This window comes from Mercenaria mercenaria, chromosome 7, assembly GCF_021730395.1.
Source record: "Mercenaria mercenaria strain notata chromosome 7, MADL_Memer_1, whole genome shotgun sequence".
NCBI classification, from domain to species: Eukaryota; Metazoa; Mollusca; class Bivalvia; order Venerida; family Veneridae; genus Mercenaria; species Mercenaria mercenaria.
In genome coordinates, this window is record NC_069367.1 from 84,058,585 (window position 1) to 84,076,640 (window position 18,056).

The 18,056-nt window shown below is 34.0% G+C and overlaps 1 pseudogene; it reads left to right on the forward strand.

Annotated features, from left to right (window-relative positions):
- The first annotated feature begins 6,421 nt into the window (after nt 1-6,421).
- Nucleotides 6,422-13,158, forward strand: LOC123553751 (uncharacterized; annotated as a pseudogene).
- Nucleotides 13,159-18,056: the final 4,898 nt, after the last annotated feature.

Sequence of the window (18,056 nt, forward strand, 5' to 3'; positions counted from 1 at the left end):
CTATACAAAGTATATGGAGAGCTATGCTACTCCCCTTGGGGTCTGTGTTGGCATCTTTCCACATCCCCTCCTTGGTTAGTTTTTATCTCCCAACGAAAGTCTGAAGGATATAGTTTTGGCATTGTCCGTCCGTCTATCCATCCGTCCAGAGCCATATCTAGGAAATGGTTGGGAATATTTTTATAAAACTTTATATACATCTTCATCACTAAGAGTTTTTCCGGCCAGCCAAGTTTCAGTCAGATTGCCCTAGTAACACCAGAGTTATGGCCCTTAGAAGTTTCTAGTGTTAACTATATAGGGTACTATAAATATGGCAATTTCTGGCTCATAACTTTTGATATAATTGACTTAGAACTATGAAACTTAAACAAACTTTAGATCACACACAATTTCGTTAAGATTTATTTTGTAAATTAAGAGTTATTGCCCTTAAATTGTATAAAAATCCACACATTTGTTAACAAACTTACATATACCATTTGGTAGCATTTCCTTATTTCTTCCATTCTTTTCCATGAACATTTATTGTAAACATGTGAAGTTGTGTACCCACACCTGGTCACCCCCACTCCTGTCCCCCCTCCCCCAAAAAAATCCTTATTTATCCTCATATACATGTTCACCACTATGAGATTGTGGGGCCCATCAGTTTTCAGTCAGATTGCCTAAGTAACACTAGAGTTATGGCCCTTAGAAGTTTCTAGTGTTAACTATATAGGTTACTATAAATATGGCAGTTTCTGATATAATTGACCTAGAACTATGAAACTTAAACAGAATTTAGAGCACTATTATGTGAATGTGTACACACAATTTCGTATGGATTTCTTTTGTAACTCCAGACTTGCTGCCCTTTAATTGTCTAAAAATCCACATATTTGTACATAACAAACTTACCATTTGGCAGAATTTCATTAAATTTCTTTCATTTATTTTCCCTGAACATTTATTATTAATATGTGAAATTGTTCACCTACACCTGGTCACACCCCACACCCCTCCCTTAAAAAAAATTTTTTTCATGCCTTATTTTAGATTTTTTTTTTAACCTTCCATGAATATTTATCAACATGCAAGTTGTACCATTCCACCTTGCATTTCAATTAACTGCATTTAATTTTAAAAGCTAAGCTTATTACAGTAAGCATATCCCATTCACAAAAAAAAAAATTCTTTAGTCAGGATCAAAGTATCATACATTTATTATATACTTTTTAATTAAACATTTGTTTTCTGTTAAATTGATTTTGACTAATGAAATTATTTGCTTCTTATTAATATCCTTAACTTTTTACCGGATATATTTTTTTGCAATTCCTCACCACAAACCCTTTCGGCGGGGGATACCAATTCATCGAATTTGCTTGTTCTAATTATCCCCCACAGATGAAATCGGGAGGGGGGTATTGAAATGGCGTTGTCCGTCCGTCAGTCCATCCGTCCGCAGCCATTTCTCAGTAACTAGCCGGTAGAGTTTCATGAAACTTGAAATAAACATGAACCAACTTACTGCGATGATGCCCATCAATTTTTTTTTGGAATTGGTCAATTTCCCTTAGAGTTATTGCCCTTGATTTAATGAAAAATGTCCGTCTGCAGCCATTTCTCAGTAACTATCAGGTTGATTTTTTTTTGGGGGGGAGGGGGAGGAGGTGTGACCAAGGCAAGGTGGTGACCAGGTGTGGGTACAAAACTTCACATGTTTATAATAAATATTCATGGAAAAGAATGAAAGAAGTTTAATGAAATTCTACCAGTTGGTTGGTTTGTTATGTACAAATCTGTAGATTTCGGTTGTATTTAATGGTATCTAACATAGAGCAGCTAGATATTTTGTGCTGCAGTAAATAGAGATATTGGGTGGCAACCAATGACTTGTAAGGTTAAGAAAACAGTTGTACAGCTATGGTCTACATTAGTAAATGTGTCAAGTGATGGAATAAACAGGAAAATATTTGCATGGTCTAATAATGCTAGTAATAGAAAACTGCAAAAATTGGAATTTTAAAGCTGTAAAATTGTTTTTAAAATGTAACTTCTGGTCCTTTGGGATCATGGAGTCCATTCAACATATGTGTAATAGAGTTTCCCTTAAGCCGGTGCTAGAGGGCGTGAGCGGTGTTGCACATTTTATTACCTCCCATGAACAGACTCAGTCAAACCGAGTCTGCTATTATTCTTCTTGGTTGCATTCTTTGCTTCCAAAGGATCTTTTTACAGATTTTATTAAATGAACGTGTACAGATTGACCAGTTTTCCTCAAGACATGAGAAATGTGAAAAATTGATTCCTAGCTATATAGACTATATGAAGACTATGTTAATTCATGACATGCAGAAATTAACCAAGTAAATGCTCAAAGAGGAAACGACAGATTGTCAATTGCATATTTGTCTGGCTTAAAGCGTTGCTTCTTGAAATAACATCCCAACAATTAGTTGAAAAACTGTAATCAACTGAAATACTGACAATGCATGTTTACTTGTTTATTTCTTAACTATAGAAACCAAACTAGAAATGTAAGAATGTCAAAATATAAATCTTTATATTTAATAAAAAACTCCGGGAGGATTTTTAATACACAGATCACAAATTTGTAGATCGAGCTTTAAAAATAAAGAACAAATGTAAGACCTATCAGACATTATTTCAAGGATTAGGAAAACTTATTGATATACACTAACATCAGACTGTCCAATATGTAACACCCAAGTGGGAGCAGGAAGTGTTAAGTCTGCTTCAAGGACATATTCTTGAACCCCCTAGAGTTAACAGGATGGCCATGGCATGCAGATTTTTATGATAACATTCAGTATGCAGCCAGTGGATGGGAAATTTTATGCAAACTTAATATGTAAAGTACTGTAAAATCATTTAATTTCGTGGGCATGAAATTTCGTGGTTTTGGTCAAAACGGCAATTTCGTGGGGATATGAATTTGTGGATTTCAACTTTTGACCATAAAATTAACGGGAATTTTACCTGTTCGTTGGGATTTAATTTCATGGATTGACACAACCACGAAATCCACGAAAATTAGTCCCCCACGAATATTAATGATTTCACAGTAATCACCATCTATTTGAAACAATACTGGTAAATTTTAACAATATTTTCAACTAGCTAAATATACTAGCCCCACTTTGCTAAAAAATTAAATGGAAATGTGACTCGCTTAAAATAAAAGCTATAACAATATTTCAGTTATATATTACTGGCCAGCATTTTGAAATGATGAAATTTCCACAAGGCTTTAAATTTATGTTAAAAACAGAAGAACCAGTTACCAAATGGATGATATTGATAAATTACATAACTATATCTTTTTAAATAATTCAATCACTTTCAGGTGTTTGAAACTCATGAAAGGTTAACAAAAGAGTTTTAACACTATGATAAAAGCCGAGAGTACACCACATGATAGGACCTATTCGCCAGTAGCGACAACTGTTAAATCATTTAGGAAGATAACTCTCCAAATGCTGCAATTTATATAGGTTTCATCCAATTGGACCAAACAGGAACTACTGATCTACCTACCCTGTATATGTTATTTTATCACAAACATAAGGCCATGTAGGGGTAGTTTTGTCTTAATTAATTTCATAGATGGGGTGATACAGAAAAAAGTGCATATTTTTTATTCTGCTTAGTTTATAAACATAGTGTTGATATAGAAAAAGTGCATATTTTTAGCATATTAGTTTTCAACTGTCCGTCCGTTAGTTTATTCGTTCGTTCGTCACAATGTTAACTTTTTGCATGAAGGCACTTCACATGCTGATAGTACTTATTGAGTACAAGACCCCTACTGACTTTGGGGTCACCAGGTCAAAGGTCAAGGTGCTGCGAGGGCATTTGTCACCATTAGTGACAGCTCTTGTTCTGCTTAGTTTAGGAACAAACATTGTGCTGAAATTGCATTTTTTTGATTTGTAGGACAAGAAATTTTAATCTTAACTCTAGAACTATAGCCATCATTTAAAATAAAATGAAATGGTACAGAATTACCAAAAATTGTTTGACAATGTTAAATAAAAAAGTCCAAGCATATATAAGATAGATTCAGCATGGCAGATATGGAAATATTAATGCATTGGACAGGATAGTATTTGTAATAAAATCTTGTATTATCTGGGGAGGTAGTGTCAGGGTGGGGCGGGGGGCATAAAAAGGGTATAATGTAGGACAAATTTCATGCTCTTAAATATAAATGTTATTTCATTAACTACTAGATCTTTCATGGTACTTCTGAATTGATTTTCACTACATACTAAGTATTGCTTCAGTAAATTCGATTAATTGAAATGACTTTAATAGTACAATGATATTTTAAGAATTTCTATATATATGTTAAAGGTGTCATTGTGAAGGTGTCTTCTGAAGCTTTTTGAACATTCCGTCTCGGGAAGCCGAGCATGTTGTTAGCTTTCTTTGATGTCCTATCAATGTGTTGCTTCCAGGCTAGACTTGACTGTATGTCTACACCTAGGTACTTTGTGCTGCGATCCTCAGCCAGAACAACTCCTTTCAGATGGTATTCATATTTCTTTGGGGTCTTTGATCTAGTGACTTGTAAGATGTCTGGGAAGGGCCCTCGATAATGTTGTAATAACTTTTGGCCCAACCCATTTGTATATATGGCATTTTTGATGTATGTGATCGTTGTTTGTGTTTCTGTATATATGTACAATAAAATATGATTAAACTTGTATTTTATACTTCTTTGATTAAACTAAGACGTTACAACTCCATGCCCCATTTCTAGGGGTACGGACCTCCTTTTCTAGAGATTTAGGGTTATTTATATCTTAAATTTTGTTGAAAATGAAATAACAAGTAAGACTTAACCAGTGTTCACTTAAAACTTGGATCTAATGGTTCGCAGATACAAGCGCACACCAGATTGTATAGGACGGATTACACCAAACCGGAAATAACTACTCAGTGTTACATGTGAAGTAGTCCAAAATGTAGTTCCATGCTATGGATGAAATCTGGTATAATGAGTGACATGAGGAGGTGACAGTTAAATTTTTGGCTTATGTTTATTGCTTATAGTACTGAGAATAGATCTAGACCATTTTCATTGTAAATTTCTTGGAATAAGTTTTATTCTTTGCGAAAAATGTCTACCTACGCGTAACTGCTAAACGGCTGTTTTCATGGGGGCATTTTTAGAGGGTGATGTTTCTCAGAACAGATTATTTTTCTTATATTCAACATAACATGTCAATATTTTTCTATTTTTGATAAGAAGACATGTTATACTAAATGAGCATATATGGTTTTCATATCATTGAAATGCTCTAAAGTGCTGAAAATGAGGTCTGAATGTTTTGTTATTAATATGAAATAAATAAGGACTTGAATTGGTAGAGTGTAACCTATAAGTTGTGCAGGGTAAAAAATTAAACTTGTTTAGATGTGGCTGTAAACAGGCTAGTTTGGCCAGATTATGATAGAAGATGACAATTTCAGTGCAATTTAGCAGAGAAAAAAAGAAAAACTAAAAATATTTCAAAATCACTGTTTTGGGTGTATTTTTTTTCAAAAATGCATATTTATTGACTAAATATTGGTATGTTTTAGGTGTCAGGGGTGAGTTTGGGTATATTTTACAGTAACAGTGTGTGATTTGAGTGCAGTTTATGGTAAAACTTGATAAAATATGGCAAAAATAAGCTCAAGCAAGGAAAAGTGGTCAAAAATGATGTCGCGACAGCTTTTTTCCAGGAAATTTGGCGCGCTAGCATACGTTACTGAAAAAGCCATAAAACCTTGAAAACTGATTGTATCAAACTGAAACTGGTATTTTTTTTCATGCATTTAGGTTACTGGTACAATTTAAGTGAAAATAACACATTTTGAGTATGAAAAATGTTTCTTTAAGGACGGATTACACCAAACCGGAAATAACTACTCAGTGTTACATGTGAAGTAGTCCAAAATGTAGTTCCATGCTATGGATGAAATCTGGTATAATGAGTGACATGAGGAGGTGACAGTTAAATTTTTGGCTTATGTTTACTGCTTATAGTACTGAGAATAGATCTAGACCATTTTCATTGTAAATTTCTTGGAATAAGTTTTATTCTTTGCGAAAAATGTCTACCTACGCGTAACTGCTAAACGGCTGTTTTCATGGGGGCATTTTTAGAGGGTGATGTTTCTCAGAACAGATTATTTTTCTTATATTCAACATAACATGTCAATATTTTTCTATTTTTGATAAGAAGACATGTTATACTAAATGAGCATATATGGTTTTCATATCATTGAAATGCTCTAAAGTGCTGAAAATGAGGTCTGAATGTTTTGTTATTAATATGAAATAAATAAGGACTTGAATTGGTCGAGTGTAACCTATACCTTTTCTTTCAAAACCTAAATAACCGAGGAACTCCAAATGAACACAGTTGCCAGTTGCCTCCCTTAGAAGTAAACACGCCATTGAAACTACTTATAGTTGCCTTTGAAACTTGAAACTTCAAAGTTTAACAAAATTTACGCGTTTGGTAGAAAGTTTTCATCTGTTACAATGTCGGCGAAAAAGAAAGTCAACATAGACATTGTCAGTGATATCATCTGACCATGGTGTTGGATCGGAAAGCGGAAAATGGAGTCTGCAATGGAATCGTTGAGCTCGGATTACGAGTTCCGAATTCGTTGGGAACCTTATATGCTAAGGCCCCAGACTCCTCCCGAGGGCCTCCCGATCCCACCAGGCTACAAGGACCCAAATAATCCCAGGTAAGACTTGTAAAAATGTTTGATCCATTTAATCGTTTTAAGATTAGACAGAGTGTATTTTCTAGGACATGGTTCTAGATTCTGACCTAGTCAACACAACAGGTCCCAGAAAAGTCAGAAATTAGCTTTAGCTAAATCTAGCTATATATAAGAGAAAAACCACCACTTTTTTTCCTATAAGTTACATAACCATGAATTAAAAACTACCAAAAATGCTAAGTACTTAGGTGTAAACATCAGTGAGGACTTTAGTTGGAAACCTCACATACAAAATGTATCAAACAAGGCAAACAATACCCTAAAATACATAAAAAGAAATGTTGAGACAAAAAATGTCAAAATTAAAGAACTGCATATAAAACATATGTTTGTCCCCAACTGGAATATTGCTCAACTGTTTGGCATCCATGGCAAAAAAATCTAACATGTGAAATTGAAAGAGTGCAGAGGGCTGCAGCTAGATACATTCTCAACAACTATGACTTTACATCAAGTGTCACTGAAATGTTATCTGTACTAAAATGGCAAACTTTAGAAACAAGGAGAAATTTCACATCCCAAATTATGTTGTATAAAATCTATCACTCAATTGTCTGTGTAGATCACAAGTACCTAATAGAATCTAGGAACCTTAACTTTCATGTTCCTTTCTCTTGTACACAGTATCACATGAATTCACTTTTTTCCTAGAACAATTAGACTCTGAAACATCCTACCATATAATGTGAAGTCAGTGTTACTCTAAACGAGTTCAGGAGTAGCCTGGAAGTACTGATGTTCTACCCTAAAATAAATGTTTTTATCATCTTTTAACCACTAACTTGTAATATAGTAGTACTGATTTTAATATTGCACACTAATTTTGTGTATCCAAATGTCCCCCAGACAGTCGCCTCCCAGTCATAGTCAGTTACTGACTGTTGGGAGTACCATGTAGATGTAGATATAGCTAGAAACAGCTATAAAATCAAATTCAAAAACAATTGTTCAACATATGACATAAAATAGTTGTTATCCCATTCAAACAGTTAATGAGACAAAAGACAAGGATTTGTGCATGGCTAGGGGTCCAATACCCAGACCTCTAGACCCAGAGTCTAGAGGTCCAGTAATCAATGTAACAGTACTATTATGTACTGTATTCCTAGTGTACAAGGTAATTGCTGGTAAAAGTTCTGATTAGTTGTCATAAAGTTGCCATTATTATGTGTTTTTCTATTCTTGGCTAGAGCTGAGATATCAGGTAAGCGACTCAATAGAGGAACAACCAGAAAATGTATGTAAACTATGATCTTAATAGAATTTACCTAATTATCCTTTTTATTACAGGGTACAGCACCTCAGGGGTATAGCTGCTTCCCTAGGACTTGACTTCAACACTGAACGTAAAACATTTGCTAGTACATTGATGGGACATACTCTGTTAGAATATGCAAAACAAGTAGATGGTGGAAATAAGCAAGATGATGTTGCAGAAAAACTCTTCAAGGTTTATATTTTACTTTTAATGTGTTTGTATACCTGTACATTTATTGAACATATGTTCTCCGTGACGATTTGATAAAAGACATTGTGTCTGAAATCATTTGTCCTCCAACTCTGATAATTCATGTGGGGAAGTTGGCAGTTACATGCGGAGAACAGGTTTGTACTGGTACAGAATCCAGGAACACTGGTTATGTAAACTGACTGAAATACTGTTGAAAAACGGTGTTAAACCCAAAACAAAACAAAAATTAACTTCATTAATCGTTCATAATTTCAATCTTCATCCTTTCGCTGCCGAGGACCCGATTACGTTATGTACACTGTATTTGCAAGGCACTTTCCTGTAAATCACCTTAGTTTTGACAGAAAAGTTTAGAGGCTTTATTGTTCACAGAAAGTATACAAAACCTATAATTTTTAGAAAGGAAAATAATAAATGCATACATAAGAACAGATTTATTCTAAAAAAGGCTTGTTTTAGTATGAAATATGCTGACATAAATGTGAGACAGGTATACCGGTTCATCATACATGTAGACAGTGAAAGGGCTGGATGGGGAAGAATCACTGTAAACAGCTATAAATTTTTGAAGAATTTGCTTGGTTTGTAAACCTATGTTTAGAAAACAAAGAAATATCAAGTACCAAATTTCCTTATCGAATCTTCGACGTTTAGAGAGAATATTGCAGTTGTTTTGTCTACTTTACCCCGCAGTTGAACCGCCGTCCACCATTTTGAAATGTGGAAATTTACCAGGTCACAAGGTCATTAAGGGCTTTCCTGTGTGCAGTATTCTAAAAAATACAACAGCAAACACAGATGGAAAACTTTCTTTTAATATGATTGGTAGCTCTGGGATAAATACGTGTGATGTCATTTGCATTGTTTATAGGTTGGAATGTTGGGAAATCCCAAGACGGGTAAACCTGCCTTGTAGGCAAATAGGCTGACATAGAAGTGGGACAGGTATACCCGTCTTGTAGGCAGCGAAAGGGTTAATTTGCCAGAACCTTCTTCAAGACCACGTATCAGTTTTAAATTAGTAGACAAGTTCTAAGGTAACTTTTTTTGAAACATTTTATAATGTCCTCGCCATTAAAAATGTTAGATAGGGATTTTACACTGTTGTGTGTGCATCTACGGGAGTTCAAGTGTACACAACATCTTGTACACTCTGTAACATTGTTATGCATTGCTGGGTTTTGAAATAACTTTGCCATAACAAGACAACATCTCATTACAACATCCAACCCCCGTGCTCAAAAGTCAAGGTCATGTTTAGATGTCAAAGGTTTCAGGTATTTTTTCTTGTCTGCGCTACAAGTACAACTGTTTTCCGCATGCAATGAAGAATAGTATGCTACAACTGTTTTCCGAATGCAGTGAAGAATAGTACGTTAAAACTGTTTTCCGAGTGCAATGAAGAATAGTACAACTTCTGATGGCGAAGGAGAAAAAACCTCTATGCAAAGACATGTTCCTTTCTGTATTATCTTAACATAACCTCTCTAGAATGACGTCTTTCCAACAAACACAGTTTACAAGAAGAATCGAAGGTGTAATTTCTGCATTGCCTTATATTTATCATGAAATTTTTTGAACTTGTAGAGGTGTTTTACTGATGCTGAACCATTGCAAGAAGAAACGTGTCTAAATGTTGCCAAGGAATGTGGGCTGGATGTTGAACAAGCAAAAGCTTTCATCAATGATGACAGAAACGTAAATGCTACATTCAAAAGAGCTATAAGCTGGGCAGAGAAAGGAATTTCAGGTAACTTTTATTGTAAACAGTTTAGCTGAAATTTAAATTCAATTACACAATAACCTCAGTCTGTGAACAATAATTTTGAGTAATGCAAACACCTGTCTACAAGGGAATATATTAGTTAAATTATAAGTTAAGTTAATCTGCAGAGCAACAAAGTCTGTTTACAACAAATACATCAAACAGAGTGCTTCAGTTTTAAATAATTATTCCTAGTATCTACATCATGTCACATAATGCTTTTCACATAGCTTTTCAAACATTTATGCGTTTTCATTTTGGATTAACAATGTCTATAATGCTGGCATCATTAATGATTTACCATTCTGTAGTATTTTATTTACAATGTAAAAATGTTTATTGAAGGAACTTTACTGAATGGCTTGTAAATCAAAATTATTACACATTTATAATTGTAAATGCTTTTATCCGATTGTTTGAAAACTTTCCAGATTAATCTAGATTACTTCCGGGAAGTAAGTCAGTAACCATGCATTCTTCTGTTGATCTGCCAACAACATGTTCAGTCTGTTGTGTGAAGAAACTAGCTTGTCCATAATCTATGCTATTTTAGTGGCTCTAATTTGTTTGGGCTAAGGTAGACAGTTAAGAAGAAACTTAGCATTTTATTTTTCAAGCCTTTCAATTAGTGTTTTATTAGAGATAAATTTTCACTGTGGACTGTCAGTTTATATAAAGCAACATGTAAATTTGATTATGGACAGGCAAGTCTTTCAGTAGTTGTTTGGGAAATAGATTTAGTTTTGCATGCTTTGTTGGCAAATAAAACACGTTTTTTGAGTTCAGATGCCTAGTAATCTAGCCAAAAAGGCCGAATTAAATATGACGTATCTGAACGAAAAAACATGTTTTATTTGCCAACAAAGCATGCAAAACTAAAATCTATTTCTATTCTAACATGTTCGAATTACACCAGGAAGGGATACTAAACTGAAATGTGGTTTTAAATACTAAGAAATAAACCGGAATAGCCAAAAGTAGGTCATTTTGCGAAACATGTTCTAATCGACAAGACAATACACTGTAAAATCCTTCTTTGTTTATATAAAAGAAAATTTTACAAGTGTTAGAAATATTAAGATGGCATCAGAAATAATTTTTTTCAAGTTTTAATTTAATAGCCCATCAAAATGTGCTGTTAACACAGTATATTTACTGGTTCTGTATGGTAGCACAGACTATAAACTAGCCATTATAGAAAAGGGGTCATTTAAAAGGTTATTCTGATTTTACATTTATAATTCCAGGAGTACCAGCATTCTACCTTAATGGTCAAAAAGTGTTTTCTGGAGCACAAGAGCCTGAGGTCTTCAAAAGAATGTTTGAAATTGCCGCTGAAAGATTTCCTGTGGAAACGCCTACAAGCAAATCATGAAATGTGAATTCTGAATGACTTCCAGGAGGAAATAGTCCAACTTGAGACTTTTCCTTGTAACATAAACTCATTTTACTTTACAATGGGTAATTCATGGGAATTCTTTTTTTTTAAGAAATGAAGTATATAAAAGCAGTAAGTCTAACATTATAATATATCTGGCTCTTCTGACTCATTATGCATTTTACAAGACCTCGGTTCAGCTCTTGGTGTTTGCATTTTATATCAATATGATTGAATTAGTTTTGAACATTTTACTTCAGCAATGGCAAAAATTTGCAGAATAAGTGTTATTTTTTAATTTTTATAATGAAATGACCTGGTTTTTAAATTTGATGAACTCTGTATTTTAGCACTCTTCCAAGATGAAAATTTGCATTTCATGAAAAATTAAATTAATGAATGAAAAAGGAAAGAATGAAGCTTTTTTTATACTAATAAAGTAATACTGGATTACAGAAACACAGTCAACCAACAGTTCATTGAAAATTGTATCTTAACCAGAATATATTTACCTAGTGCTTAGTTACCTTCTGGTCATAATGGCACACCTAAAGCAATAATAGCCGAGTATGTCATGGAAATAAGTGTGCCATTGTAGTCAGAAGGCTGCAGTTAGTGACCTTTCTAGTACATTGTTTTAAGAGGTCTACATCATAATGTGCAGTTGTTCCATCAGGGACTGGAAGTGTATCAGTTACATGTGCCAGTATTGCTAGTGGAAGTCAGCTGGTATTGATAATTTTAATGTAAAAGTTTTACTGTTTATAGTAAGGCTGTGAGTTTCGTTATTGGGAGGCTGCATTTTTGGAATGTGGCATTCCCTGTTTGATATTTATCCGTTGTTTTTTTTCAATAACAGTCAGTAATTTCCAAGTACATATATCTTTAAATCAGTGATAGCTGTCTGTTTCAAGGTTTTTTTTGCTTGGTTTCTTGTTCCTCGCTATCCCCTGTGTTGGAAAACCATGTTCAAGCCTGTAAGACCCTCTTAATCCTCTTCAGGATGAGCTTTACTAGGAAAATTAGTGAATTTGTTTCATGATTGTCAAATCACCACAACATTCAACAGTTAATAGTGACATTAAAATAATGCATTTCAGTGCTCTTAAAAGCTTTCAAAAAAATTGCTTTTTACATTTTGAATGTTTCTGATAAATCTTGCATTATAATTTATTGCTTTCGTTATTGAAATATGTATCAGGAGTTTTGTGCACAAAAATGTGACCGACACAAGTTTACAAAGACAGACAGATGAATGGACAGTGTTGCCTACCCATACAATTACCATATCCATTTACTTTTTCCTCTGATGGTGGTAGAGCATATTTCCGGGACAATGTGGGTTGTAAAGCAAATTTCCAGGATGATGAGGGTGGGGGGAATATTTAATGTTTGTTTTATAAACGTGTATACTTTATATTGATATATATATGTATTAATGTTTCAAATGTGCCATTAAATTTTGCTGATTTTAAAATTGAAAAATGTATTAATAGATTTGTTATTTGTGATTGATCAAGATTTATTTATAGAATGTTAATGCCCTTTTATTATTGAGAAAATGAAGAATTTTATGAAAAGATTAGATAATCTTGTAAAATTCTGATGTTATATTCACTCATATAAATAAAAGGTCATTGCATTACAAGCTTAAATGTTATGACATTTTTTGTGGGTTAATCAGTTTTGTTATAATATATAAGTGTTACATGTTGAAAATCAGAATGAAAAATAAATATACAAAAATTATTTTGCTTTTTTGTGAGTTCCTTGTTTATTAAATATTAAAAAGAATTTGCCAGAGCAGCTTGACTGTAATGCCTTATATTACAACAATATTTTGATAAACTATACTGTATTCAGTATATTGTTTTAAATGTGTTGGATTTAGAAGTGCTGGCTGTGTTACTTGCCTTAGCCAAAGGCCCATAAAAAATTGAATTATTACTTGAACCTTCACAGTAGCTGTTGTATTTAGCATTTTAGAGACTGATCTGGTGATCAACTACTGGCAGTTGTATTTGACATTTTTAGAGACTGATCTGGTGATCAACTACTGGCAGTTGTATTTGACATTTTTAGAGACTGATCTGGTGATCAACTACTGGCAGTTGTATTTGACATTTTTAGAGACAGATCTGGTGATCAATTACAGAAAGTTGTATTTGACATTTTTAGAGACAGATCTGGTGATCAATTACAGAAAGTTGTATTTGACATTTTTAGAGACAGATCTGGTGATCAATTACAGAAAGTTGTATTTGACATTTTTAGAGACAGATCTGGTGATCAATTACAGAAAGTTGTATTTGACATTTTTAGAGACAGATCTGGTGATACAATTACAGAAAGTTGTATTTGACTTTTTAGAGACAGATTGGTGATCAATACTGGCTGTGTATTTGACATTTTTAAGAGACTGATCTGTGATCAACTACTGCAGTTGTATTTGACATTTTAGAGACAGATCTGGTGATCAATTACAGAAGTTGTATTTGACATTTTTAGAGACGATCTGGTGATCAATTACGAAAGTTGTATTTGACATTTTTAGAGACAGATCTGGTGATCAATTACAGAAAGTTGTATTTGACATTTTTAGAGACAGATCTGGTGATCAATTACAGAAAGTTGTATTTGACATTTTTAGAGACAGATCTGGTGATCAATTACAGAAAGTTGTATTTGACATTTTTAGAGATAGATCTGGTGATCAACTACTGGCAGTTGTATTTGACATTTTTAGAGACTGATCTGGTGATCAACTACTGGCAGTTGTATTTGACATTTTTAGAGACAGATCTGGTGATCAATTACAGAAAGTTGTATTTGGCATTTTTAGAGACAGATCCAGTTATCAAATAAAGAAAGTAACTGTTGCACAGAAACCTTTCTGTTGCCTCAAAATTATTAGGCAATTGCTAAGAAAGTGATGCTGTATTTGCTGGTTGGGAACATCTGTATAAAAAATTATGCATTATTTCTGCAGCCTGAGAACAACAATGGTTGTCTGCCTTCACATCTAGTTTACCTAGTGAAATTTTACAACTGTAAGCCAAAGTGTTCATAGGTCACTGACCAGACACTGATCAGTTTAACCTTGACATAGGCTCCAAATAAATATGTGTCAATGCTGTCCACAGTAAATCACCTGTTTAAGTATAATGCCTTAATAAGGCCAAATAATTCTACATTCATTTATCAGAAACCAGACTGTCTGCGGACAAACCTACCAACCTGCATTTTGAAAGCATTAAAGCATACACTTTTCTTCTGAAGCATGGGCCTGAATAGGCAGTTCAATGCTCATTTCACTCGAAAAGTCATTTTAATATCATAAAAAAAACAACAATCTTCATTTCATATTCACATTTAATTTACTTTAAACAATAACAAATTGCACATGTTCCCTCAAAATTATTATTCATGATACACTGCTGATAATTCTTGTTGTTCCAAAGCAAACATCCCCATCAATAATAGAAGTTTTTTTTCTAACTTTGAAGGCTTACGCTAGATTCCCTGTATATAAAATTGGCAAATTTTTTCCCAGTATTAGAATTTCTTCAAACTTTGGATACTGAAGCACAATCATCTAAGAAACAAAACAATGTACTTTTTTTTTGAAAATGACGTTTTCAGGGGAAGATAACTTTTTCAATACCAGTGACCTATGATTTTATTGAATTTTTTTGTTACATAGATAATTGTCTTTCAATATCCTAAGTTTGAAGAAATTCTATTTTTGGGAAAAATTTTGCCCTGAATTCTAGTGAAAGCCTTTAAATTATTTCTACCCTTCTGTTATCTAGTAAGACACTTTGTAGTGTTTCTCATATAAAGTTAAATCATTTTAATACACTGGAATAAAATTGTTAAGTTTTGGCAAATACTGCTAGTTTACTGGGACATTTATTTGTCTTAATAAAATTATTGAATTTTAGTTACTTGTTTTTTGACCATTGAAAATTGTTTGACAGATAGAAATGACCACCACATTTACAACAAGAGCTGTCACAGGAGACAGCGCGCTCGACTATTTCGATGCTGGATAGTGAAACTGGGCACATCTGAGGAAACTAGAGCTGTCACTGGAGTGTTTAATGACTCCAATTGTGGATGAAGATATTGCACAATAGTCTATGTCAAAAATATCAACTTAAAGTAATAAGAGAGGTAAAGATAAAATGTGTCAAAACACTATATAAGTATATCCTAAGCAAAAAGGGGCATAATTCATTAAATATTGGTGCCAGAGTTATGCAGCTTGTGTCATATAGTGTGGGTGATGATGTTGAACAACTATTTAAAGTTTGAATCAAATCCATTCAGTAATAACTGAGACAGAGTGAAAGTGCATCAAAACATTAACCTAAAATTCTAAGTAAAAAGGGGGAATAATTAATAAAAAATTGGTGCCAGAGTTATGCACCTTGTGTCATATGGTGTGGGTGATGATGTTGAACAACTATTTTAAGTTTGAATCAAATCCATTCAGTAATAACAGAGACAGAGTGAAAGTGCATCAAAACTTTAACCAGAAAATCTAAGTGAAAAGGGGGGATAATTCATGAAATACTGGTGCCAGAGTTATGGCCCTTATGACAGATGATGTGGATGATGATGAGGAATAAGTATTTCAAGTTTGAATCAAATCCATCAAGTGATTACAGAGATAAGTTGAAAAAAGAGAAAGTGCACCAAAACTTTAACCAAGGTGGGGACGCGGAAAGACGCCGACGCCGGGGCGAGTAGGATAGCTCTCCTTATACTTCGTATAGTCGAGCTAAAAACTATTCCCCATGAATACTTCTGATTTCACAGTAATAAAGTTTTCCAATATTTTCAGTAGCCACTGACTGCAACCTAAAAGAACACTTTCATATCTGAAAGGTAGATTTTTTGGAGAAATAAATAAAAGATCAATCAATTCATGATCAAGCACAAAAAATACTAATTTACTGTAACTGCAGTTGTACCTGTCTGTTAGGATTCAACAGAAACTTTGAGAATCAGGTTTTCAACATTTGACATTTCACTTCAATGACTGCAAAATGTACATTAGGATAAGAATCACATACCTGTAACATATATCACAATTCAGAAACCTAATATTTACAATACTTTCCAACTTACACAAAATTAGGTATTGAGTGGAATCTATTCTCAGTAATAGCCCTGACACCAGTGGCCCCAAATGCAAGACATATCCCATCCCCATCTAAACTACCTACAAACAAAGTTCCACCACTACAATTCATTCCTAACTAAATCTACCGAGTGGAAACTATTCTCCTGTTTTAAGTGAGTGACTCAGAATTGTCATGATAAAAGCTACCTAAACACAAAGCTTGTGGATAAAAGATGAACCCAAAGAGACTGAGCAGAAACCATTTTCTATTCTTAGTACCAGTGACCTTGACTTCAACATCGGCAGCCCCAATTACAATATCAAATGTCACAACCACCTAAGCTATATAACATTTGTAACAATTTTTTTTTATATTTTCTACTATTTTAAGAGAAAGACCTAGACCCAAAACATCCAAAATGTAACTCAAAGCTCCAGTTTTTGTCTCGTTAAAAGCTACCTATACACCAATTTTGGTGACAATAGGTCCTTCCAAACTAAGGTTTAAACATAATATATGAAAATGATTTGTTTGTTGCCATCTGACCAAAACAATTATTCATACCCATAATAGAATATTTTTGTCATTTTTCTCTGTTCACATGTTATTACATAATACTTGTATTTTGTAATCTGTGTCTTATCTCTAATATAGTGTATGTTCTGTTCTGTTCAAAGATTTACTGAAACATTTGAAAACCTGGTTAAACTAGAAATGTGTCCATGGGACACAGATGCCGCCACTACATGACAAAGGACACAGATCAACTTTGGGAAAACAATATGTTGCTATTTAAAAAAAAAATGCAAAAAATAACCATATATAATGTAAAGGGCCATAACTCCTACAATACTGAATGAATCTGAACACGAAACCCAGTGTGACACAACATTAAAATGACCAATTTTCAACTAAATCAGGGGCCATAACTCCTATACGACTGAATGAATCTGGATGCAAAACCCCAGGTGCACATCTGCACATGCTGACCAACATTCCTGTAAACTTTGGTGACTCTAGATCAAATACTTTTGGAGCTACGCGCGACACAACATTAAAATGACCAATTTTTAACTAAGTCAGGGGCCATAACTCCTACAAGGCTGAATGAAACTGGACGTGAAACCCCAGGTGCATAACTACACATGCTGACCAACATTCCTGTAAAGTTTTGTGACTCTACGTCAAACACTTTTGGAGCTAGGCGCGTCACAACACTAAAATGACCAATTTTTACAGTCAGGGGCCATAACTCCTACACGACTGAATGAATCCGGAAGCGAAATCCCAGGTGCATAACTACACATGCTGACCAACATTCCTGTAAAGTTTTGTGATTCTACGTCAAATACTTTTGGAGCTAGGCACAACACAACATTCTCGGAAGGACGGATGGACGGACATGGGCAAATCTATATGTCCCCCACCTCCTCCAAAGTGGGGGCATAAAAATGGTCTCCAAGCACATGCAAATTTACACTTGGGAAGTGGGAAGAGAATTTTGGCCTTTATTCT